A 25,659-nucleotide genomic window follows, 5' to 3' on the forward strand; every position below is an offset into this window, starting at 1 on the left:
GGTAGAAACTAAATTTAACAAAAAAATTTCTGGTAACCAATACAAAGAAAACAAAAACTATTACATATATCACTATTTTCACAAGATAACAATAGACCAGCTAAGAAAAGAAATATATATAATAAATTTTTATTATAAGCAATATAGTGAATAGCTTCAACAATAAATATAACAATTTGCATAGAGAAAAGACTCAGAGGGTTAGAATAACCATGAAAAGAAGCAGTTAACCATGTGCTTGGGAGAGTAATAAAGGTTGCCTTATTGGAAGTGAAATGGTAGTTCTAAAGAAACTCTAATACTGTCTTCTACTTATCACCGTCCTGTGTCTTCACTGTAAAGAATTATATAATACTGGAATCTGTGTATTTTAGAGGTCCTCTAATCCTATTCTCTATTTGTTGCATATTTGAACAAGTGATTAATCAGCTTTTAATCAACCCTTCTAGTATTGAGAAATGTATTATTTTCCAAGGCAATTTGTTCTACTTTTTGACAATTCTATTTATTAAACACTTATCCCTAATATTGAATCAATATATGCTCCTACCCACTGGTCCTATACCTGGTTTCTGGAGTTGCATAAGTAAGCCTCACTGCTTGCCATGTGATAGATAGCGTGCTGAATGTTTGTAGACAGCCAGCATGGTACCCTGCCTCTCGGAGCTATATAGTCTCAGATCTCCTGTTTATAAAGAAACTAAGAAAATTTATTATGTGCAGATGCTCATCTTCTCTAAGTCGGCTAATACAATGAAAGAAAATTGTTTTTGAAAGAAGAAAAGATGATATTGGCAAATAAGAGAGAGAGAGCCAACGCACATTTTATAAAATAGCTTTTAAATATCAGATTCCTGAAAAATTAAATTCTTGGGTCTTCATTTATAAGAGGATATTTTTAGTAAATAAAACACAAAATGCCCAAATATCCTTATTTATATAAGCAAGAGTCAATTTGAATTATTTTTAAAGTGAATTATTAAAAGATCTATTTTTTTCTATATTTTCTGAAAAGGTTAGTAGGAGTAATTTAGTACTAAATGTTTTTAAAAGAAAAGAGCAAAGCATTTATTTAAAGGCTTTTCTAAATTAGGATCAACTTTTGATTGGATGAGGAATAACTAAACTAGTGTTGAACTCTATTTTTTAAGATGTATCTGTTCCTATATAGGAAGAGTATTCTTTGAATCCAAAATGAGTTTTTCTCATTTGAAGAGGAAAAACATTAATTCAACCACTCTTACATTTTACTTACCAAAAAACATGATTTTTAGCTATACATACCACCACCACAACAAATCCAAGCAATTAAATTTACTTCTATTTTTTCAATCATATTTCCTAATAACATATTGTGTACAAGAAAAAATAAAGAGAATGGACCATCAAAATATTTCAAAATGTACATGGGGAGCCTCATTCACCCTCCAGTCTCTGGCTTTTGTGCTGCGCAAAGCAGGACAGTGGGACTCTCAAATAGCTCTGGGTATCCTCCCTTCAGGCTTTGAGCACATAACCTAGGGATCACAGGATAAAAGGGCATCCTTTGGTGCTCACACTCTCCCTCCCTTTACCTTGTCTCTTGGTGAGTCAGTGAGGCGTATATCCTTATTTATTCACTCTGGAATATGAAATAAGAGTATTATAAGAGAATCCAAAAGAGAAATTAATTTGAATGCTACCATGGACAAAATTGGAAACTATTTGAAGTGTCAAGGTGCAGAGCCAAATCTAAGTGTCTATGATCCTTGACATTTAGAAAAGCAATCAGAGATCCATGTCTCTCTTTTCAAATATAAAACTCTTTTCCTTAATAGTAATACTCAACTAGACACTGATAAACAGAAGCACTTAGGGAAAATAAATTAAATTATCCCTTTCTTTAATAGTGAATAGATAATAGTGTCTGTCCAATTTGGAGTCACCCAGTTTCACAATTCCTTAAGACTAAAGGTACTTTATTCTTGTACTTTCCACAAAAAGCATGCCTTGTTATTTCTAATGAAGAGATGTGAAGAGACTAAACCAGCTAAGAGTATTTATTCTAAAATGAAACTTAGTGTGTCACTAACACATTTTGAAAAAAAGAAAAATAGAGTGAGTTTTGCTTCTTACCCATTTTATTTAAGTAGTAACTTTCCTTTTGACAATTCCCTATAATATTTATCCTATTGAAATCTAACTTGTCCCCTCACTAATGACTTAGAAGATACAAAAAATACTTAAATTGGTCATATAATGCTTTAAAAGGCAAAAATGTTGAAGTCAGGAAAGATTTCAACATACTACTCTTAAGTGTACTGTCAATTTTTATTCTCCATTTCTCATCTCCTGCTCTAGCTGTTCACTTACAGTTCCCAAATCAATGAAATTATAATGAAATTGATTTCCATTTGCAATTCTGTGGTTGGTCTATAAAAAAATCCTCCTATTTTTTAAAAAAATTAAGTATTCTTAAGGGTATAACTAAAGAAAACAGACTATTTCACAAACAGTATTTATACATAAAATACTCAATAGCTCATAAAGCCTGGGGAAAGAATAATTTTTAATCTCATAGCATTAAACTTTTCAGGGGGACACCATTCATCTTCCTGCTTTCTTCCTTGTTTTCGTTATCATGTACCATCTAATTATTTAAATACTCTTTTTCTCCACAAGCCCTGAAGGCATTGGTTGTCACCCCGACCTATTTACTGTGCCTACTGAACATTGTAGAGAAAAGGTACAGGAAAAGAGAAAATAAATTTACACCATCTCTTTGGATCACAACAAAAGAACTCTGAAGAAGGGAAGGAGAGAGGGGCAGCATTATGATCATGCCCATTTCACATGGAGAAGAAAATCCAGAGATCAAGAGACTAGCCCAGAGCTAGAAAGTTGCAGTCAGAGCCAGGGCTAGAGTCTCTATGCTCTGAGTTCTAGTTAGCAGTCTTCCCACTTCACCATGAGTCTTCTCTATACATTTCCAAGATGGCTAATACCCATTACTAAGTTTCACATCCTTCTCATCACAAAGGAAAGGGAAAATCTGATTTGAATCAAAGTATGCATAATCTGAAATATTTCACATAATTTGAGGGCACATTCTTTCCTTAAGTTTCAAAACTCAGCTATGTTAGGATGCAAGAGAAATAAATCTACTTTCATTGTTTTTACTTAAATTTTTGCCAAATCCTTTTTTCTTCTGTTCAGATATTATTTAAAATACTGGAGTCCATGATATTTTAGCAGTTATGTTTCTGTTCTTCACCCAAAACTGGTCGTTTGTAACACACCACCACTGAAGTATTGTTTACCTTCTGATTTATCTCATGATTGTGAATATGAACCATGAACTAAACCTGGATATAAAGTTGTCTTCCATGTTCCTCCTAAAGCAACAGCCACATTTGTAACGCATGCTTCACCTAAGCCACGTCATTCAACAATACCAAAGAGAAACATGGTTTATGTGTACATACATACGTATCTTCATTTTGGTGTATATCAAGTGTTTGAGGTACACTTGACATTCCCTGTGTTTAAAAAAAACAAAACGAAACACCATTGATCAACATGAATGACCTTAAACTATGAAATACTTGAAAATGTTAATCTGCAGCATCCACGTGCTGCCAGAGCTGGCACTACCAACAAGCAGAGTCTCAAACCCACGACATCAAATCTTTCTCCTTTTTATTGTAATTCACAGCTTGATCAACCAGAGAAATGTCGCTTGCGCATTATTATTCAGCACAATCTCATCAACTTTATCCTTTAGCAATGACCTTACAATAAGAAATTAAGCCCTTTGAAATAGCATTTGTAATTAATCCATTTCCATAAGATTAACATGTTGACTATCACAAGAATACATGTAACAGCCCTCTGAAGCTTCAACCCCCCGGTCATATTTCACTTAAAACCATACTAAGTATTATCACAGTGTAATCAGCAGAATACAAATTGCTAGGTAACCCCTGTGTTTTATGTTCATTCATTTATTCATTCATTCAACAAATATTTATTAATATGTCAACGTTCTAAGCATCACACTGCTGGAGCCTAGAGAAACAGAGAAATAAGGCTAAGCCCTGATTCTGAAAGCATTCACAATTTAGAGAGTAATACAGGCTTGTTTAAAAAAAAAATGTTACTCCAATGAGCTATAAGAGATATGAATAGAGTCAGAGGTCTTGGAAGCATAGAGTCAGGAATATCTCTACACACATAACAGGAAATACTCCAAGTAGAAGAAACAAAGTGCTACACACAGAGGCATGAAAATTATGGTATATTCTGAGAATAGCAAGCAATTCAGGTGAAACATATGACACACTATCCAAAACTTTATCCCTCTTTCTTCTAAAGTAATGGCAAAGGTAAGACTGTACAAGAGAGTGGAAGAGAGTGGCAGAAAACAAAGTTAGAAATATAGATCTGACACAGATTTTGTATGGCCTTGTACACTCTGCTAAGAAGTTTGGAGAGGATTTAGGCTTTATCCAGGTGATGGAAAGCCACTTGAAGTTTCTAGCAGAGAAGCCACATGATAAGAGACATGCTTTAGAAAAATATGTAGTGTTACTGATGTAGAGAATGGATTGTATGAGAAGAAAACGGAGATAGAGAGACTGATTAGAAGACCACTGAATTAACCCCAGCAAAGACTTGAATAAAAATAGCAGCTGTTGCTAAGGCAGAGAGAAGGAGAGGTAGGGACAAATTCAAAATATTCCAATTAAAAATAATTAAGTAACAGTGAGTTAGTGAGTAACTGGGATAGATGGTGAAGGGGAGAATGATACCAAGTTTTCTGATTTAATTTTTTTTTTTTTTGCAGGCTGAAAGCTTTATTTATTTATTTAATTTTTAAGCCTATTTATTTATTTTAACATCTTTATTGGAGTATAATTGCTTTACAATGGTGTGTTAGTTTCTGCTTTATAACAAAGTGAATCAGTTACACATATACATATGTCCCCATATCTCTTCCCTCTTGCATCTCCCTCCCTCCCACCCTCCCTATCCCACCCCTCTAGGTGGTCACAAAGCACTGAGTTGATCTCCCTGTGCTATGCGGCTGCTTCCTACTAGCTAGCTATTTTATGTTTGGTAGTGTATATATGTCCATGCCACTCTCTCACTTTGTCACAGCTTACCCTTCTCCCTCCCCGTATCCTCCAGTCCATTCTCTAGTAGGTCTGTGTCTTTATTCCCATCTTGCCCCTGATTTAAGAAGCTAAGTGAATTAATTACCTCTGAGGTAAGGATGCCATAACCAAGATTGGAAAAGAAGTACATTTTGAGCGAAGAAGGAATGTAGTGGCATTAGTTGAGGAAATGTCAGGGTATTCGTGAGGGAATAGGCTCAGGAGAAAGAAGTGGATGGCTGGTATAGGTTAGGAATGAAAACTGTAGAGCCCTTGGAAAATAGGTGGCACTTAAAATCATGTTGCTAAATCAAATTGCCTAGCAAGAGCATGTAATGTATAAATAAAATATTAAATAGTCTTCTTTAGCTCCTCTTAAACTAAAATCTCTGCAATACGAAAGGTTCAAACAGGAAAATGTTTAATATTTAACGTCCTCACCCTTCTAAAGCAATAGCAAAATTACATAGAAATATATACAATGCTGCCAGCACCAAACACTTTACTATTTAATTCATTTGTTGCTTCAACAGGGAGTGGGGAATAGGTGATCAAAAAAAGAAGAATATAGGGCTTCCCTGGTGGTGCAGTGGTTGAGAGCCCGCCTGCCGATGCAGGGGACGCGGGTTCATGCCCCGGTCCAGGAAGATCCCACATGCCGCAGAGCGGCTGAGCCAGTGAGCCATGGCCGCTGAGCCTGCGCGTCTGGAGCCTGTGCTCCGCAATGGGAGAGGCCACAACAGTGAGAGGCCCGCATACCGCAAAAAAAAAAAAAAATAAGAAGAAGAAGAAGAATATTAATAATGATCTAGATAAGTAACCAGAAGTCCCCAGGATAGGGGTAAAAAAATGATAATCAAGGAAAATATAGAAAGATATATTCTTAATAATATCCTGATTGTTTTAAGGAGTTATATTGTTATATAATAATGATCATAATGGCTTACATTTGTCTAATGTTGCTAGAGTAACATTAAGCATTTTGCTAAACTCTTCATATGCATAGTTTACTTAACCCTCATAACAAAAATATGAGTTAGATATTATTATAATTCCCATATTATAATATGACAACTGAAGTTTATAGAGATTAAGTATCTTACACAAAGTCACAAAGAATATAAGTGAAAGAATTGAGATTTGAATACAGGACTCTAACTCCAAGGTACTTTCTCTTAACCACTGCCCTATGCTTCCTGGTGCTGTCCATATTAAATACTTCCAGATTGTTAGGTTCAGTTTTCCTCACTGAGCAAAAGAAGCTAAGTCTACTATCACTACTTCTATTCAACATCATACTGGAACGTCAAGTCAGAGCAATTAGGTAAGTAAAAGAAACAAAAGGCATCTATTTTGGAAAGAAAGACGTAAAACTCTCTTCATTCAAAGACAACATGATCTTGCATAGAGAAAATCCTAATAAATCCACTAAAAAAAAATACTATTAGAACTAATAAATGAGTTCAGCAAGGTCACAGGATACAAGAGAAACATACAAAAATCAATTGTATGTATTTCTATGCATTGTCAATGAATAATCTGAAAATGAAATTAAGAGAACAAGTCTATTCTAAATAGCATCAGAAAGAACAAAATGCTTAATAGTAAATGTAACCAAAGAAGTACAAGACTTGTACACTGAAAACCATAAAATATCATTGAAATAAATAAAAGAAAGTCTAGACAAATTGAAAGACAGCCCATGTCCAGGGCTCAAGAGAAGCATATTTTTAAAATTGCAATACTCCTCAAATTGATCTACAGATTCAATACAATCCCTATCGAAACCCACGCAGGCTTATATGCACAAATTGACAAGCTGATCCAAAAATTTATGTGGAAATACAAAGGACCCAATGTAAACAATCTTGAAAAAGAAGAACAAAGTTTGAGCACTCACGCTTTCTGATTTCAAAAGTTACTACAAAGCTAGAGTAGCCAAGAAAGTATAGTACTGGCATAAGGACAGACATATAGGTCAATGAAGTAGAATTGAGAGTTCAGAAATAAACCCATACTTTTATGGTCAATTGATTCTTAACAAAAGTGCCAAGAAAATTCCATGGGAAAAGGATGGTCTTTACAATACACTTTGTTGGAACAATCAGATGAATGCACATGCGAACGAATGAATAAATAAATAAACAAAAAAAAAACCCCTAACTCAAAATGGATTACAGACCTAAATGTCAGAAATAAAACTATAAAACTGTTAGAAGAAAACATTGGAACAGAACTTTGTGACCTCGGTTTTCTTAAATATGACAAGTGACAAAAGAAAAATAGACAAATTGAACTTCATCAAATTAAAAACTTTTTTACATCAAAAGATACCATCTAAAAAGTGAAAAGACAACCCACAGAATGGGATAAAATATTTGCAAGTCACATATCAATAAAAGTCTTATTGCAGATATATGAAGAACCCTTACCACTCAGTAAGAAAAAGACAAATAATCCTAAAATGGGCAAAGGATTTGAATAACATTTCTCCAAAAAAGGATACACAAGTGGTCAATAAGCACATGAAAGTTATACAATGTCATTAGTTATTGGTGAAATGCAAATCAAACCCACAGTGAGTTACCATTTCACACACACTAGGATGGCCATAATGGAAATGACAGGCTACAACAAGTGTCAGTGAGGGTGTGGAGAAACTGAAACACTCATATACTGCTGGTGGGAATGTTAAATGGTGCAGCCACTTTGGAAAACAGTTTGATGATTCCTTGAAATGTTAAATATAGAATTACCATATGACCCAACAATTCAATTCCTTGGTGTTAACCCGGAAGAGATGCAAACACATGTCCACAAAAAGACTTGTACGCAGATATTCGCAGCAGTATTAGTCACAATAACAAAAAAGTGGAAACAACCCAAATATCCAGCAACTAATGAATGGATAAACAAAATATAGTATATTCATATACTAGAATATCATTCGGTCATAAAAAATGAAAGACTGACGGGAGTTCCCTGGTGGTCTAGTGGTTAGGATTCGGCACTGTCACTGCTGTGGCCCAGGTTCAATCCCTGGTCGGGGAACTCCTACAAGCTGCGTGGCATGGCTAAAAAAAAAAAGTACAATTCAGGAAAAATGAAAGACTGATTCACATGACAACATGAATATTAAAAGCTAATTCTCAGTGAAAGAAGCAAAACACAAAAGACCACATATTGTATGATTCCATTTATATTAAATGTCCTGAACAGGCAAACCTATAGAGACAGAAGGTAGATTAGTGGCTGCCAGGGCCTGGAAGAAAGAAGAGTAGAGAGTGACAGTTAATGGGTACAGACAGAATTTCTTTCTTTTCTTTAATTGTGGTAAAATACACATTAAAAATGTATCACCTTCAGAACTTCCCTAGTGGTGCAGTGGGTTAAGACTCTGCGCTCCCAATGCAAGGGGCCCGAGTTCGATCCCTAACTGGGCAACTAGATCCCACACTCATGCCACAACTAAGAGTTCTCATGCCGCAACTAAAAGATCCTGCATGCCGCGATGAAGCTCCTGCATGCTGCAACTAAGACCAGGCTCAACCATAATTAATTAATTAATTAATTTAAAAAAATTTTTTTAATGTATCCCCATCACCATTTTTAAATGTACAGTTCAATGGCATTAAATGCATTCATACTGTTGTGCAACCATCACCACCAACGATCTCCAGAGCTCTTTTCATCTTGCAAAACTGAAACTCTGCACCCATTAAACACTAACTCAACTTTCCCCCTCCCCTCAGCCCCTGGCAACCACCCTTCTACTTTTCATCTTTATGAATTTAACTATTCCAGGTACCTCATATAAATGGAATCTGTATTTGTCTTTTTGTGAGTAACATTTCATTTAGCATAACATCCTCAAGGTTCATCCATGTTGCAGCATGTGTCAGAATTTCTTTCGCTTTTAAAGCTGAATACTATTTCATAGTATGTATGTACCACATTTTGTTTATCCATTCATCCACTGATGGACACTCAGCTTGCTTCCACCATTTGACAGTTGTGAATAATGCTGTTATGAACATGAATGCACAAATATCTCTTCAAGACTCAGATTTCAATTCTTTTGTGTTTGCATCCATAAGTGAAATTGTTGGATCATATTAGGTGGGGTTTTTTAGTGGTGATGAAAATGTTCTTGAATTATAGTGGTAATGGCTACACAACTCTTTGAATATATAAAAACCACTGAACTGTACACTCTTTTGAAAAGGGAGATTATATTTGTCTTTTGAAAGAAAGAAATACAGATGCTCATGCATTTGCTGTTTAATTATAATTCAAGTGAGGCAGTTTATCCACTAAATTCAACAAACAAAAAATGCTTTAGTCTTACAAATAGTAGACTAAAGAGGGAAGGGGGGAAATGGAGAAGGAAGAACAGAGAGAGAAAGAACATGAAAAAATTTTCAATAATAGGAAGAAAAATAAAAATGGATATAAGCCCACACATAAATTTGGGTTAAAGTGTAGGCATCCAAAATCCTCTCAAACCTGCCTGATTCTCATTTCCCCACTACACCACCCTGCCATAACTCCCTCAGCCCTCTTTCTCATCTCAGATTTCCCTCTCACATAAGCATGTGAATCTGAAGTACAGTGCTCATGTTATGATCTCCAACTCACTTAACTTGTGGGGATCAAAGTAAATTACCATCTATTAAGCAAACTACTTAGCTGGAAAGAAACTTGACTTAGGAGTCAGAAAACTTGTGTTCAATTCAATTCATCTATTTTCCAATCTTGTATGCTGTCAAGTTGAAGTACTGAGAACAGTGCCTGTGGGTGAAAACACTGAATTTCTCATTACATTAGTAGTAATTGATTTAAAGATCTAATAAAAGGCATTGAGAATTCAAAATAACACCTATGGTTCATGTCAAGATGTGCCAACTACAAAATGCTATGAAATCAATACAACCTTGGAAGGGAAACTGCAGTTGGCTAAGAAAACTTTGAGAGGTTTTCATGACAGGTGTGCATAGGTGACAAAAATGAAAGAGGTCACAAATTTAGTGACCTGTTGCAAACAAAATAAAAGATATAAACCACTTCTCCTTAATACCCAGTGACTTTTAACTCATTTCCTGTGAAATATAATCGACACTATATCTGTGCTATTTTTACTGAACTAACATGCGACTTTACCAGTTTCATTGTTTACATTATAAGCATAATCTTAAAGACTGGAAGGTAATGTGAAGGATGTGTCAACTAAAAAAATATTTTTTAACATTTCACTAAATATTCTAATAATGAAGATCTTAATGCCATTGTTATTGATTCTACAGAATCTATGTTGTTCTTCATACATACCAAAAAATGGGGAGTGGGGGAGTCAAAAAATAGGAGAAGATGAAAATAAATAACTGGCCGGAGACTCCAGCTCTTACTTTCTCTCATAAATTTTCATTCTTATTATCCTTTTCACTCACTACTCATGTTCCCAGAGCACCAGTTCTACAAGAGTCTGGCTGGGCTTTAGGATTCAAACAAAAGAATTAGACCCTCTGACAACATTGGGTTCCCATTCCAGCATGGCAAGAACTGGCTGGAGATGGGCTGCAGACACCCTCTAAATGGATCATGAGCTCTCTAGCGTGATACATTTCCACCTGACCCATTTCCTTCATTTATGTTCCCTGCTTGATCACTGTAGTACTTCTCTACAGGACTGAGCCTTAAGAAACCCCCAACAGGTAAGGGGCTGAAAGAAAAAGACAAATCTGCCAAGGAAGTTGAGAAGAAGGAGTCACAGAGATAGGAAGACAACTTGGAAGTGATGTGAAGAGAGTGTTTTCAGAAGAGGAGAGTGACCAACTGTTTCAAATGTGGCCAAGAGAGCACATGAGACAAGAACTGAGATAAACCCATTGGATTTAGGGCTTAGAAGTTGGCAATTTTACCTTTTTTGTGGGTTTTTTTTGTTTTGTTTTTGGTGGGGTTTTTTTTGGTTTTCTTTTTTGTTGTTGTTTTGGGGTGTTTTGTTGTTGTTGTTCTTATTTGTTGTTTGTTTAAGTTAGACCCTGAAGCTATATAGAAGTGGGTTTAGGAGTTTCAGAAATTACTGAATTGATAACACTCCCTAACCCCCACACCCCAATTCATGTCCACCTGGAACATGTGAATGTGAGCTTGTTTGGAAGTCAAACATTTGCAGATGCAATCGAGTTAAGATGAGGTCATACAAGATTAGGTAAACCCTAATCCAATGACTTTTGTCCTTACAGAAGAAAATTCGGCCACAGAGAGACATCAGAGAGGAGAACACCATGTGAACACACAGACAGAAATTGCATCTACAAGCCAAGAAATGCCAAGGATTGCTGGCAACACCAAGGGCTAAGTAGAGACAAGGCAGGATTCTTCCTTACAGCTTTCAGAAGGAGCACAGCTATGCTGACATCTTGATTTTGGACACCTAACCTCCAGAACTGTGAGAGAATAATGTCTTGTTTTAAACTACCAAGATTACGGTGTTTTGTTACAACAGTGCTAGGAAGCTAATATAGGGAGTGAGGAAATTGAAACCATGAGTATAGAGTTATTAAAAGAAGTTTGGCTACATGTGGAAGAAAAAGATAGGGTGCTACCAAGAAAGAGAGAATCAAAAAATTGATCATAGTTGTTGGGAGTCCGCCTGCTGATGCAGGGGATGCGTGTTCGTGTCCTGGTCCGGGAGGATCCCGCGTGCCGTGGAGCGGCTGGGCCCGTGGGCCATGGCCGCTGGGCCTGCGCGTCCAGAGCCTATGCTCCGCGGCAGGAGAGGCCACAGCAGTGAGAGGCCCGTGTACGGAAAAAAAAAAAAAATGATCATAGTATTTGGACATTGTGTGATTTTTTCCAGAACTTCTTGGCTGCTGCAGTGCAGGTATAGAGAAATGAATACTAGGGTCCACTTAAGACTGGAATTTCATCAAATGGTTATGATGGAAAGACAAAGGGATGAAGGAATTTATAGAGTCATAGCAGTGTTACTGAAATGAAGAACATTGGACTCCAAACTGGCTGAGAAGGGAAATAAAGAAAAAATGTAACTGATGGACTGGGAGAAAGTAAAGGGGTCAAAGAACCAGAAATTCCCATTAAGGCCATGTTATGGACTGAATTCTATCCTCCTAAAATTCATATGTTGGGGCCCTAACCCCCAATGTGTCTGTATTTGGAAACAGGGCTTTTAAGGGATACTTAAGATTAAATGAGCTCATAAGGGTGGGGACCTAATCCAATAAGACTGGTGTCCTTGTAAGAAGTAGAACAGACACCAGAATTCCTAATCCTACTCTTACCTAGCTGCTGTGAAATATTGTGATTTTTACTTGTTTGCTCAATTTTTATTTTTAATGTCACGTTAAACTGACAAACTATGTGGTTCAGTTTTGGCCTATGGACTATCATCTACAGTGTCTGCCCCAGATTCTCTCCACGTCCACAATTTCAGTTGCTAACTCAATACAAATGTTTGACAAATTTTCTTCTCCTCTAACTCATATAGCCAATACCGCAATCAATATTTCTATTTGGAGACCTCAGTATACCTCAAACTCAACATATCCTATAGTTTTCATCATTTCACTCTTTAGACCTACTCCTTCCTCTTCCAGTGTTCCTAACCTCAGCGAGTAGCACCCTCGTTCATTTGCTTGTGAAAGCCAGAAATCTAGAAGTCTCTCTCAACAACTGCCTGTCCCTCAACCTTCATATCCAAACCCCATGATCTTATCTCTTACGCCTCTTGGTCTTACCTTATTGGTCTTATCTCCTAAGCATCTCACAAATCTGCCCTCTCCCAGCTTCTATTTTATTCCCAGAAACCATCATCTCTTCACCATCACAATGGAATACCTTATTAGCTGATCTTTCAAATTCACTCAGTTTGAATTCAATTCAATCATTTCTCAACTGCATACAGTGTGATCTTTCCAAAACACAAAACTGATCATGCGCCCACGCTTCCCTTCTCCCTCCAGCCATCTCAATAGCGTTCCACATTCCCAAAATCCATAACATATCCTATAAGTCCCCATGCGTTCGAGTCCCTACACATCTCTCTACCCACACCTCTTCACAGTCCCCACCTCTCTCTATATATATATTCCAGTCACCTTCAACACTGACCTTCTTTCAGCTTTTGAATGTACCATATTAGCTTCTGTTGTGGGATCTTTGCACATGCTGAAATGTCTTCCTTTCATCCACAAGCCACTCTCCCTACCCTTTTCCCTGATAAACTCTACCCGTTTTTGGATCTTATCTCAAGCACCACTTACTCAGTAAGCCTTTAAGACCCAGTGTAAGCTTTTGCTGTTCCCCTCATAAAAATGTGTGTCTTCGCTTAAGAGCCTTATCTCAGTTTGTAATTAAATATTCTTCAGGGTGATTATGTGATTAATGCCTGTCTCCCTTACTAAGTGAAAGTTCCATTTATTCATCACTATTAATAACTAGGCATATTTTTTATCATCCTTGATTTCTATTGCCTAGCATAGTACATGGCACATTATAGGCAGTTAATATATATTTGTTGAATTACTGAAAGGCTACATTCTTTCTAAATAAAACTGCCTTGCCCATAGCCACTGAGAAAGAGGCAAGCAGTCACGTTTTTTGCCATAATGCCAGTACACTACTTACCATGGCTGGTTAGACCAAAAGGATTACAGTCCTCCCTCAGTGTCCACGGGGGATTGGTTCCAGGACCCCATCAGATGCCAAAATCCAAGTTGCTCAAGTCTCTTATATAAAATGGCATAATATTTGCATATAACCTATGTACGTCCTCCCATATACTTTAAATCACCTCTAGATTACTTATAGTACCTAATACAATGTAAATTCTATGTAAATAGCTGTAACTACAATGTAAATGTTATATAAATGGTGCCCACAAATGGCAAATTCAAGTTTTACTTTTTGAAACTTTCTTGAATTTTTTCCCCCAAATATTTTCTATCCATGGTTGGTTGAATCCATAGATGTGGAACCAGCAGATATGGAGAAGGAACTGTACCTCTTTATTCATTACTTTTTGCTGCATAGCAAACTATGCTAAAACTTAGTGGCTTAAAACAACAGCCATTTATTTAGCTCACGATTAAATAGGGCAGCAATTTGTGCTGGAATAGATTGGTCGATCTGGCTGATCTCGGCCAGGCTTGGTTAGGCTCACTCATGAATTTGCAGTAAGCTACCAAGTGGCTGGAGGCAGGGTAGTCTAAGATGGCTTGTCTCTGTTCACTTGGTCTCTCAACTTCCATAAGCCTAGCCAAGGCATATGAAAGAGTTCCAAGGGAAACAGAGGAAGGGCTTAAAGCTTCCAAAGGACCAAGTGTACAACCTCACTTCTGTTTCCTCCTACTAGCTAAGGCAGGTCACAAAGCCAGCCCAGATTCAAGGATAGACTCCATCTCTTGAAAGAAGCTACAGAATCACATTGCAAGTATGTGGTTACAGGGAACTGGGGCTCTTTTTGCAAGCCGCCATACCATCTATTGGCTAGCCAATGACTTATGTGATATGGAAGATGAGCTAGGAAAATAAGAGCCTGACTCTCAGGAATCAGAAACACAAGACTGAGCAATGTGGAGCGAAAGCTGAAGCTGAAAGGAGTTTTTCAGCTGGAGATGATAGAGTGACTACAACAGGCCTCATACCAGCCAAAATTATAAAGGAACTAAAGCAGAGGAAGTTGGTAGAGAAAGAATGGCTCAGACACCAGAGTGATACAGTGATGCCATGGAATGGACCTTGAAAAAGATCGAGAAAGAAGCTGGAAACTGGAGCTGTTTTAGTTCCACTAAAACACTAACACTGTTTTAGTTCCAGCCTTTCACTCCAGTTCTAATTCATACATAGACCTACAATAAGCCCCAGTTTTATTCAGGCTGAGTTCTTTGCAACCAAAAGTCTAACCAGATCAGTTTATGAAAAATGTATGTGTAATCCTTTTTCTTTTTCTGTCTTTCTAAATAGAATTAGGCCACCGACTCACCTACCCTTTTAAAAAAGAAAAAAAAATGCTCCTTTGGATGCATGAATAAATTTTGTGATTGGGAGAAGCAAGAATTTGATAACACAAGCTTTGAAACAGTACAGTACACCAAAGAGATGCAAGTGAAAAAAAACAGTTAATTTTCATGAATGAAAATTCCATGAATTTTCTTTTATTCATATTCAACTTTCACTCTGTAAAGGGTCAATGTTCATACAGAGGTGTGCAGGAGACACCCGTTTTAGGTCCATGTTGCTATTCTCCAGTGTTTTCCATATAAGAACCACTGATACAAAGAAACATAGGCTTCATTACAAGATGTAAACATTGCAATCTGCATGAAGGAAATCATATTGTGAGCTAAATATTACCCATTTGGATTTGTAATCAAGTTACAGCCCACTAAATCCTAAGCACTTTTTTTTTTCGGCCAAAGCTATATTGCATTTCAAGTCTCTTGTTAGAAACTGATGCTAGGAATTGACAAGATAATAGGATGGAGAAAGTTTTCAGATCTCATTTACAGCAGATGGGAGAAGGGTCAGTTTCCTGAGTAATGAAGCATTGTCTGGTTGCCCCTAAATCACTCCAAACTCTACCTGGTCCCCAGAGGCTTAGAAAACATCTGCTTTATCACTATCCTTCAGAAAATTATTCTAACACCTCGAAAAAGAAAAGTTGTAATAAATGATCTGAGAATTAGGAGACACAAATGACAAACTTCAAATTTTGGTTTAAAAAAATAATCTGTGATTCTCCTTTTAGGAGCGAGAGACTTGCAATGCACAGAAACAGCTTTTAATTTATATCTAACACTAGATCTTTTGTCTATTTTGTTCTTTCTCAAACTAATGTGCCTTGAAATCTCCCATTGACAACTTGTTTCTACCAAAACACAGAGGAAAATTAAGGGGTACTGCTTCTGCCCCTCACTCCAATTCTACTCTCATGGCTTCATTCTTCCATCTGTAGATACTTTCCCTCCACTCTTATCTTACAGAAGACTGCCCGATCTTGTGAGTCATGTGTTTGGCTTCCCTGGGAATGCAGGGAACATGATGCTGAGGATTAATAAAGGAAAACATAGTCCCTAATATTTATCATTTAATTTCAGGATCAAACAGCTGTCTTTGACCTTCATACTTGGTTCAGTTAAGCCCCCACAGAGTCTCCTGCCATTTTGAAGGACAGGAGGCTTTTACAGAGTTCCCAGGATTTGTGAAATGACAATTTATATGCTATTATGAGTACCTAGATAAGAGACTTACTTGTCAAGCTCACCAGCATCCACAAATATAAGGAGAAACAGGATCTATCTGCAAACATCATTGTATTCCAGATAGAAGGTCATAATGAAAACCATATGAATTGGTCCAGAAACTTCTACTCTGTAAAAATTCATACAGGCCTAAAACCCTTTTACCCAGCTCTTTCAAAGCTTTATATCTTAGAGCAGTAAATATCAGAAGCCTGAATAAATACTGTATGAGCTACCATTTTGAGCCAGATTTTATATGTTATTAAATTTCTGACTTACATCAGCTTGATTTATTTGAGTCCTGATCTGTGATCCTAGGCTAATTCATAGTGATTAATTCATCATTCATGTCCCCATTGATTCTGAAAAGCTATCCCCACCTCCTTGATAGTTTACTCCACTCCAACTTGCATGAACTTCTCTATTTGCACAAACATTCTTTTGGCTTCTTTACAGATTTGTGTGCATGACCAGAGGAAAGAAAAATGATTTCAAGAGATACCAAAGTAACATCTGCCCAGCCATGGCTGGGTGGGGGAAAAGATTCCCACATTTGCATGCATACGCGTGAAGTTTCTCATACTAAGGTATGCGGCATACGAGAGAGTATTCACTTTCTCTCTCTTTCTTAAAAGACTTTAGTGAACCTGTCTCAAATTTAACCCTTTAGTTCTGTTCCTAATGTAAAATATAATGGAAATGGTGGCATTACTATTAGTAGTGGAACTACTAATATTGTTATAAACTTTGTAACATTACCATATTTGCTGTTTCTCATTTTTAATATCTCCTGTTTATTACCACATATTTATCAGCAGAAAATTTCTTAAACAAAAAAGGCTTGTTGCCTGTGTTCTGGTAAAGGAAGAAAGTAAGGAGTTAGGGACTGAGACACAACTCCCTACTCCCAGGATTCAAAGTGCTGGGTTGGGTGTGATATCTCCAAAGAAGAGAAAGAGAAAAGAGGGGCTCCTGGACTGCCCGGGTCAAGAGGAGCCATGCTGGGCCAGAGAAGGGGCTCTGGGACTAAAATAAGATGTTCTGTGTGATGTTCTCCAGTAGCTGTGTTCACTCTATATTCACAACACTCTTTTCATAATTATCCCAGAACCAGAAGCACTGCCCAGCAGGTTCTCCTGAGAAGCTATAATGACTGTATTCTTAAGATGGAGAGAAGCAGCTAGCGTGCTCTGTGCAGCAGCAAGCTGAGTGTTGTGTTTTTTTTTTTTTTACCTTGTTTTGTTTATATGTTTTGCTTTGGTTTTAATTAGGGATTTAGATTTGGTTTGATTTGCTTTGGGTAGCAGTTTTAATTCTGTTCTTTCCCTTCTAATAATGTGCAAACGTCTCCATGGGTTTGTTCCCAACTTTCCTGCTGTCTTCTCTATTTTTTTCTTTTACTTACCCATTTTCTCTGCCAGCTCTCAAAATCTATTATGATTATCAATATACATCCCATTTATACGGCATTTAGTACACAAAGTGCCCACACGTGTCACATGCACTTAAATAACTTTATGTGATGTATATTATTGTCACCATTTTACAAATAAAGGCAATAGGGTTAAAACCACGTGCTTTCTTTTCAGATCTGGTAACATTTAACATTATTAGATATTTGAAATCATCAGCAAGGGTTTGTGCTAGGCTCTGTACCTGCATTCTTAATTCTCTTAATTCTCACATCAGCCCAGTGAGGTAGACATTATTAATTCTCCTTATGTTACAGAAGAGAAAACAAGTAACTTGCCCACCATCACACAACTAGTAACTGGCATAGTCTAGGTTTTCCTGAGATTGCATACCACTAACACCAGAGTCAGACTAAAACCCCTGTCTTTTGATTCTGAATCAGAAATCTATTACAAATCTATTACAGTTCTTTTGTTTCCCCTTCAAGCCCTGTGTTATGGCAAAACACATTTGGTTGTTAGATTAAACATCTGAAATAAAAAGCATTGAAAGGCATCATAATAAAAGGAAGTGTTTTCTCTAGAGGTTATGCTTTACACTCCAGAAGGCAGAGCAAAAAGAGTTAAAAGATCCCACTGAAGCTGACTCATCCTATAATTTATCTACTGCTATAAAAATGAGAGACTTCTTCAGTTTCTTGGCCTCTTTGCTGTCTTAAAGGTGAAATGCCCTCAGGGTCCATAAATAGGTTTTGTTCTTTTGGAGTGCTCAATGTTCCAAAATGTTTTTTAACTTTAAAATATTAAGTAAACACTGCAAAGTATTTAAATGGGCTCTGGGGGTATTTCTGGTTCACTTCTGGCCCTTCGGCAAAGCTACTGAAGTATAAACCTGGAGAGCTAATCAAAAGAAAACTAAACGCACAGCTTTCTTTAAATATTTTATGGCATAACGTGTTAGTGTTTCACCTGCCAGCTGCCTCTGCTGGATTATAAGCAGCTGTCCTAAGCTCATGGGTTGTGCTGCCCACATGGTCATCGCATCCACAAAAGCAAGACCCAGCAGCTGGGGACCAACCAAAGAGAGGAAGGCATCAGCACCTGCCTGCTGCAGCCTCCTTTTCTTTTTCAATTTCCCCTCAGTAGGAAAGCACATTAGGAGCTGCTTGAGATGAACAGTAATTTGTCAGGGTTTCGTCATCTCTCTGGCAGCAGTGTCTACAAGGAGCACTTAACATTGCATAGAGAAAATGGTTCCCAGCCATCAACTTCCTCCCCAGAAGCGGCCAACCATTTCGCAAATGGGGACCTTGAGAGTAGCAAGGATGCCTCAGCTCAGACTCATCCCTGTTGCTGGGAATAACAAAAGTTGCCACTAAACACTTATTTTGTCAACAGTATGTGTCAGTAGCGTCATCATCTATACACAAAGGCTTTTTAATAGCAATTCTAAATGAAACTCCAACACATTCCCCACCCATCTGAACTCTCGAAGTTCCAGGAGCAAAATCATTCAGGGGATTTATTTTCGAGCTATGTCCTATACTCAATAAAGGAAAAAGCAAATAAAACACTTTTCCACACTAGCAGGCAGACTAGCAGATGCACACTCACACACACACACACACACACACACACTCACACACACAAATATTGCAATTTTTTTCTAGATATCAGCAATACTTACCATCAATTTAAGCCCCAAAAAAGGTTTCAGTGGTAGTTCAGAGAATCTGAACTCCATTTCTCCTTCTGCCTCTCCAAAGATCTAAGTTACTATTAGTTAGCATAGTAAGGGGGGCAAAAACACAGAGACCTCATGCTCACAGCATTTCTCCCCTTCTCTGAAACCCATATGTTACTCTAAATGGTTTCCAGTTGCCTGGAAACACATGAGACTTGGATCCATCTGGCATGTAGTGTTGGGTCACACACAGCTCCTGGTATCTCGTTACATCCACCGATTTACATGAGAGATGAGGAACTTCCAAGACAAACAACTCAAATATTGTCCAAGATTAGAGTTCAGACATAGACGGCATGTCTGGCCAACAAAGGTGAGAAGGAGGAGAAGGTAAATTGCCTCCGAGCCCTACAGAGTCCCTAGAAAAGAAATCATACCAAGTGAAGATGTTGGTATCTGGCATGATGACTCAGAGCCTAAAGTTTAGAGGAAAGTGTCAATTACTGCTATCTTGAAATAAGTATTTGAACCTGCCCATACCCAGAAGAAAAGTGAAATAAAAGCAAACTGGAGTTACAGCAAAGTACTGTAGCCAGTCAGGCCAGAGTAGATGGTGTGGTACCCAGTGGAGCAGTGACAGCAGTGACTGACCCCTGATCACTTGTGAAACACCTAGAGACCCACTGAGAAGACTAGAGTCTGAAGAAACTCAAGGGATTGGGGTTGTCATCCTGCCTTGAGGTCAGTGTTGGGGGTTATCCAGCCAGAAAAAAATCTGGAACTGTATAATAACAGGACCATATTTAATACCTTCTGGATATTGCAAGTTACAGAAGAACAATTAATCAATCCTCAAATACTTATTTCTAAAAGGTAATAGCTATCCGCTCTAGAAGTACAACAGCTACTTGAAGTCCCAGCATGAATTCCACGTGGGAGCCTCCCTATGATTTTAGCTGTTCTGAGTTCTTGTTGAATCCCCAGTCATTCTTTCAGACAGGTAGTGTCTGAAGTATCAATACATCCAGTAGTATCTGAAGCCCAAGCTAGTATCTGCCTAGGCACCTATTAACACAAATATCTGCATATAGACTAATGTAGGGATTTCTAAAAATATAAGATGATTGATTCTTTTGGACCCTGTATTTGCAAATCTTGTCCTTTTATCTTCTATGCTATCCTGAATTTGCAAAAAGCAATGTAAATTATAAACAACACATGGTTTTGCTTTGAATGGAAATTATATTTGAGCTTATTTCATTTCCTGACCAAGTCCTTTGAGATATGACATCAAAGAAATAATGTACCCTGCAGCCCAAACATTTTGTTGCTATGCCTTCTAACAGAATGATATCACAAGTAACTGGAGAAGGTTTCAAACTTACGTGAAAAAGTAGTAATTACACCATTTTCTGGCCCACTTTACAAGAAAACCCCTTTGAAAGAATTGCCTCCACTTCTTTTCCTCTCATTCTTTCCTGAATTCACTCCAATCTGTTCTGTCTCACAAACTCTATGTTGACAAATCCAATGTCAATTCCTAATCCTTATCCTACTCACTCTATGAGCAGCAATTGGCACCTTTGTTCACTCTTTTTCTTGACTCCCAAATTTATTTCTCTGGTCTGGGCCTCTCCCCTGAAGTCCAGATTCATGTATCCAACTGCCTATCTCACTTCTCCACTTGACAGCTAAGGCATTTCAAACTGAACATGTACAAAACCAAGGTCTTAACTTCTTCTTCCTTAACCCTGTTCCTCCTCCCTCAATTTGAGATTTTTCTCCAATCTCAATAAATGTCAACTCTATTCCTTCGTGGGCCAAAAACCTTGAAGTCATCTTTGACTCCCCTCTTTTTCTCATACCTCATTATCAAATCCATCAGAAAATTCTATAAGCTTGACCTTCAAATATATATCTAGAATCTGACCACTGCTCACCACCTCCATCACTGCTCCACTGGTCTAAGCTTCCATCATCACTTATATGGATAGGCTGCAATAGTTTCCTAAATGATCTTCCTGTTTCCACTCCCTTATTCCTCAACAGTCTTTCTCCACATAGAAGTCACAATGTTTCTGTTAAAACACAATCAAATCGTGTCACTTCTGCACTCAAAATCCTTGCACAGCTTGCTATCTATCACAAAGTCCAGAGTCCTTCTTACCACGTCTACAAGGCCTGACCTAATCTGGAGCTCCTCGTCTCTTTAATGTCATCTCCCACTACTCTCTCCCTCCTTTCTTCCACTGCAGCCATGCTGGCCTACTTTCTGCTGCTCCAGCACCCCAAACATGTTTCCATCTCAGAGGCTTTGCACTCACTTTTCTCACTACCTGTAGTTATCTTCTCCCACTTCCTGGCTCACTCCTTCCCTTCCTTCTGGTCTCTTCTCAAATATCCCTGATCAGACTTTCTCTGACTTTCTGACTCTTTGCTTTCTCTGACTCTCTGACTATTCTATATGAAAAGAACACCCACACTTCCACTCTCCTTCCCCTTGCCTACCTTTGTTTCTCCTTCAGAGAACTAATGATCACCCGACATAATTATTTGCTCCCTCCACATTAGAATGTAAACTCCATTAGAGTAGGGATATTAACTGCTTTGATCACAGATATACTCCCATCACCCAGAACATTATTTCACTCACGTATCACATTTCATTCCCTCCAAGACTTATATTTTTACACATTTTAACATCTCTAAATTTGAGATCTTATAATATGCAACATTTTTTTCTTTCTTAGTAGTCCATATAATAGTGGTCTGTATTATAATTGACATCTTACATTCAATGCAATATTGTATTTGCATTCAAAACATATTTCAAATAAACAAGTAAGTTACATTTATCATATTTTCAGAAGAAGTGTGGGGCTCAGGCTCTTGAGCAAAAAGCTACTGAATTATAACTTAATATACAACTTAATCTACTGATTCTGAATGCTTATCTGATTTGTACTGAAATAAGGGTTACAGAAAAAAATAGGTTAAAAGTATCAAGGAAAGGGAATTGTCAAATTGAAATGGCCTAGAGTAAAAAGAGACAATACAGGCAAAAGAATCATCAGAACTTATTACAAAATCTAAGGTAATTAATCAAACAGACCTACATAACTCACTAGCCCCTGAGGGAAACACTGTATTAACATATAAAACAAAAATTATTCATAATGGTAACCTGAGACCTAGTCATCTGAAAATGAATAAAATATTTAGTATGCTCAGTTCAAGAAGCAGAAAAATAAATGGCATATTTGTGTTAGGTTTCCTTCAAAAAATGGTTAAAATAAAAATAATTAATTTGGCTTTTAAAGTGATAAAATTTATTAATCTGGAACATTCATTTCATGAACATTCATTCATTCCGGCACACTTAAGGCTCTCTTAATGATATCATCATCATTGGGGTAACTCTCAGAGAACTTCTATTCGTATTCACTGTGCATTTGAACTAAATTTCACCAAGACCCAATACAATCCCACACTAGAAGAAAATCTGGGAAACTGCAGTTACAAAACCTTTTTACATTAGTCTAATCTTACTTCTTATTTTGATAGATGCTCTGAGTTGAAATGTGTTAGAATACTACTGATCATTTTCTTGTGCTTACTTATTACATGCTTCTGCAAATGAATAAAACTTAACTTTACACTTTGTATGCCTCCTGCAAGATGATGGAGGAAAAGGTTTTCATAATTTTCTAACTGTAATTCTCTCTTTCTGCTATGTTGTTTATACAACCTGTTAAGTTCTGTATATCATCATAAAGTTAGAAAAATTTTTATCAACGTGAGAAAATAAAAGTAAATTCAATAGGTAAATCATGTAGTTGAGAGAAGGAGGTGGGTTGTAGTTTGGGGCAGAGCTAAGAGTATCTTACTTATTTCAGCTCTATATAAATGCAGTCTATTAATACAGTCTCATGTTGTTCATACAAAGTCAGTATTACCAATAAAGCTAATTTCCTACATCTCAGTTATTAAAATATTCATCCCTTGGTATATCTGCTCTCAAAATATATAATAAAAGAGTTCATTCATCAAAATGTCAAAAGGTTACATAGGGATAGCAATTCCTAAAAGAGTCGTTATGAGGACTAAATAATGCCATAATGCCAGTAAAGAAATCTGAATGATGTCTGTTACATAGAAAGATTTGATCATTATTATTACTATTATTAGATTTATTGTTGTCATTATTATTAAGGAATCAGAAAGTTGAGTTAAAACATCAACCTAAGAATAAAGGCAAAAGATTTAACAGAATCTCCCCTTGTGCTGTTTCCATGAGACTCTTGAGTATTAGCAGGGGGAGAAGGTCAACCCCTCAATTAAGTAATGGAGGGAATGAGAAAAAAGAATGTGGAGGGTTGACTGCATTAGTTACTCTCCCCCTCCCACCCATTCTTGCACACCTGCCTTTGCCCTGTAACTTTGTAGTGCTCTTCCACTCTGGGCAGGGTACTCTGTCTCACCTTTGGTTTCTGGGCTTGACCAAGTGACTTGTTTTAGCCATTGGGATGTCAGCAAGCAGAAGCTTGAAAAAGCACTTACACATATCCACTTGATTTTTACTCCTCTGCCTTTGCCACAAGAACATGCCCAAGCTAGCCTGCTAAACTATGAGACATGAAACAGAGCCTCAATTGTCCCAGCAAAGGGTTTTCTAGACTAGATAATGAGCTGTCCAACACTCAAATATGTGAGAGATCCCAATCATGATCAGTCAATACATGAATTACCAAAAGAACCACCCAGCTCACCTGAAAACGCATGAGTTAAATAAATGTATTGTTTTACTCAGTGAGTTCTGGATGGTTGTCCCACAGCATTACAGTGGCACTAGATAGCTGATATGGAAGTTGATACTGGGCTGAGTGGAAACAGTGAAAAGAATGATGTCCTAGGTCCTTGTTGGTAAAAAAGACTACACAAAGTGATATGCAATAAAATATTAAAAGTATCCAGTTGGGTGCTTGCTTTCCAATGCAGTAAGGAACAAAGGACTGTGTCTCACTCCAAAATCAGTCTTGGAAAATCCAAGGAATGAGTTGAGCAGTGGCAGCTTGAAAACAGAAGGAAAACCAAGCAGAAGGCCTGAATGTGCAACAAGCAGGAAAAGGAGAATGGAGGAAATTAGCCTGGCCCTGAAAAGGACCTTTGGATTCAACAGAAGAGAGCCCCAAATTGTTCCCCAATATTTATACTGACAGATTTTCCTTGGATCATTCTAATATCTTAGTCAAGCAAATACCACAAATACAATATGACAGCTGTCATATCAGCATGCATTTAAAAAAGACATCAAAATTGGTGAATTCTTGTATAGCCATTTTAATATTGAAGATGGAAGAAAAAAAGCAACATTTTTGGCATATTATGCTTTATCATTTCAAGAAAAGTAAAAACGCAACTGAAACGCGCAAAAAGATTTGTGCAATGTATGGAGAAGGTGCTGGGACTGATCAACGTGTCAAAAGTGGTTCATGAAGTTTCGTGCTGGAGATTTCTTGCTGGATGGTGTTCCACGGTCGGGTAGACCACTTGAAGTTGACAGCGATCAAATCAAAACAATAATTGAGAACAGTCAACGTTATACCAGGCGGGTGATAGCCGACATACTCAAAATCAAGCATTGAAAATCATTTGCACCAGCTTGGTTATGTGAATCGCTTTGATGTTTGGGTTCCACATGTTAAGTGAAAAAACCTCCTTGACCATATTTCCCCATGCGATTCTCTACTGAAACATAATGAAAACATTCCGTTTTTAAAACAAATTGTGACAGGCGATGAAAAATGGATACTGTACAATAATGTGGAATGGAAGAGATCGAGGGGCAAGCGAAATGAACCACCACCAACCACACCAAAGGCTGGTCTTCATCCAAAGAAAGTGATGTTGTGTGTATTGATGTTGAGATTAGAAGGGAGTCCTTTATTATGAGCTCCTTCTGGAAAACCAAACGATTAATTCCAGCAAGTACTGCTCCCAGTGAGACTAGCTGAAAGCAGCACTCGACGAAAAGCGTCCAGAATTAGTCAACAGAAAGCACATAATCTTCCATCAGGATAAGGTAAGACCACAAGTTTCTTTGATGACCAGTCAAAAACTGTTACAGCTTGGCTGGGAAGTTCTGATTCATCCACCGTATTCACCAG

The 25,659-nt window shown here is 37.4% G+C and overlaps 1 non-coding gene across 1 annotated transcript; it reads left to right on the plus strand.

The window, feature by feature from the left end:
* The first annotated feature begins 8,114 nt into the window (after positions 1–8,114).
* TRNAD-GUC (transfer RNA aspartic acid (anticodon GUC)) lies at positions 8,115–8,186 on the plus strand. Its single transcript has one exon. It is a non-coding gene; the product is annotated as a tRNA-Asp (tRNA).
* Positions 8,187–25,659: the final 17,473 nt, after the last annotated feature.

Source organism: Globicephala melas, chromosome 2, assembly GCF_963455315.2.
Source record: "Globicephala melas chromosome 2, mGloMel1.2, whole genome shotgun sequence".
Taxonomy (NCBI): Eukaryota; Metazoa; Chordata; class Mammalia; order Artiodactyla; family Delphinidae; genus Globicephala; species Globicephala melas.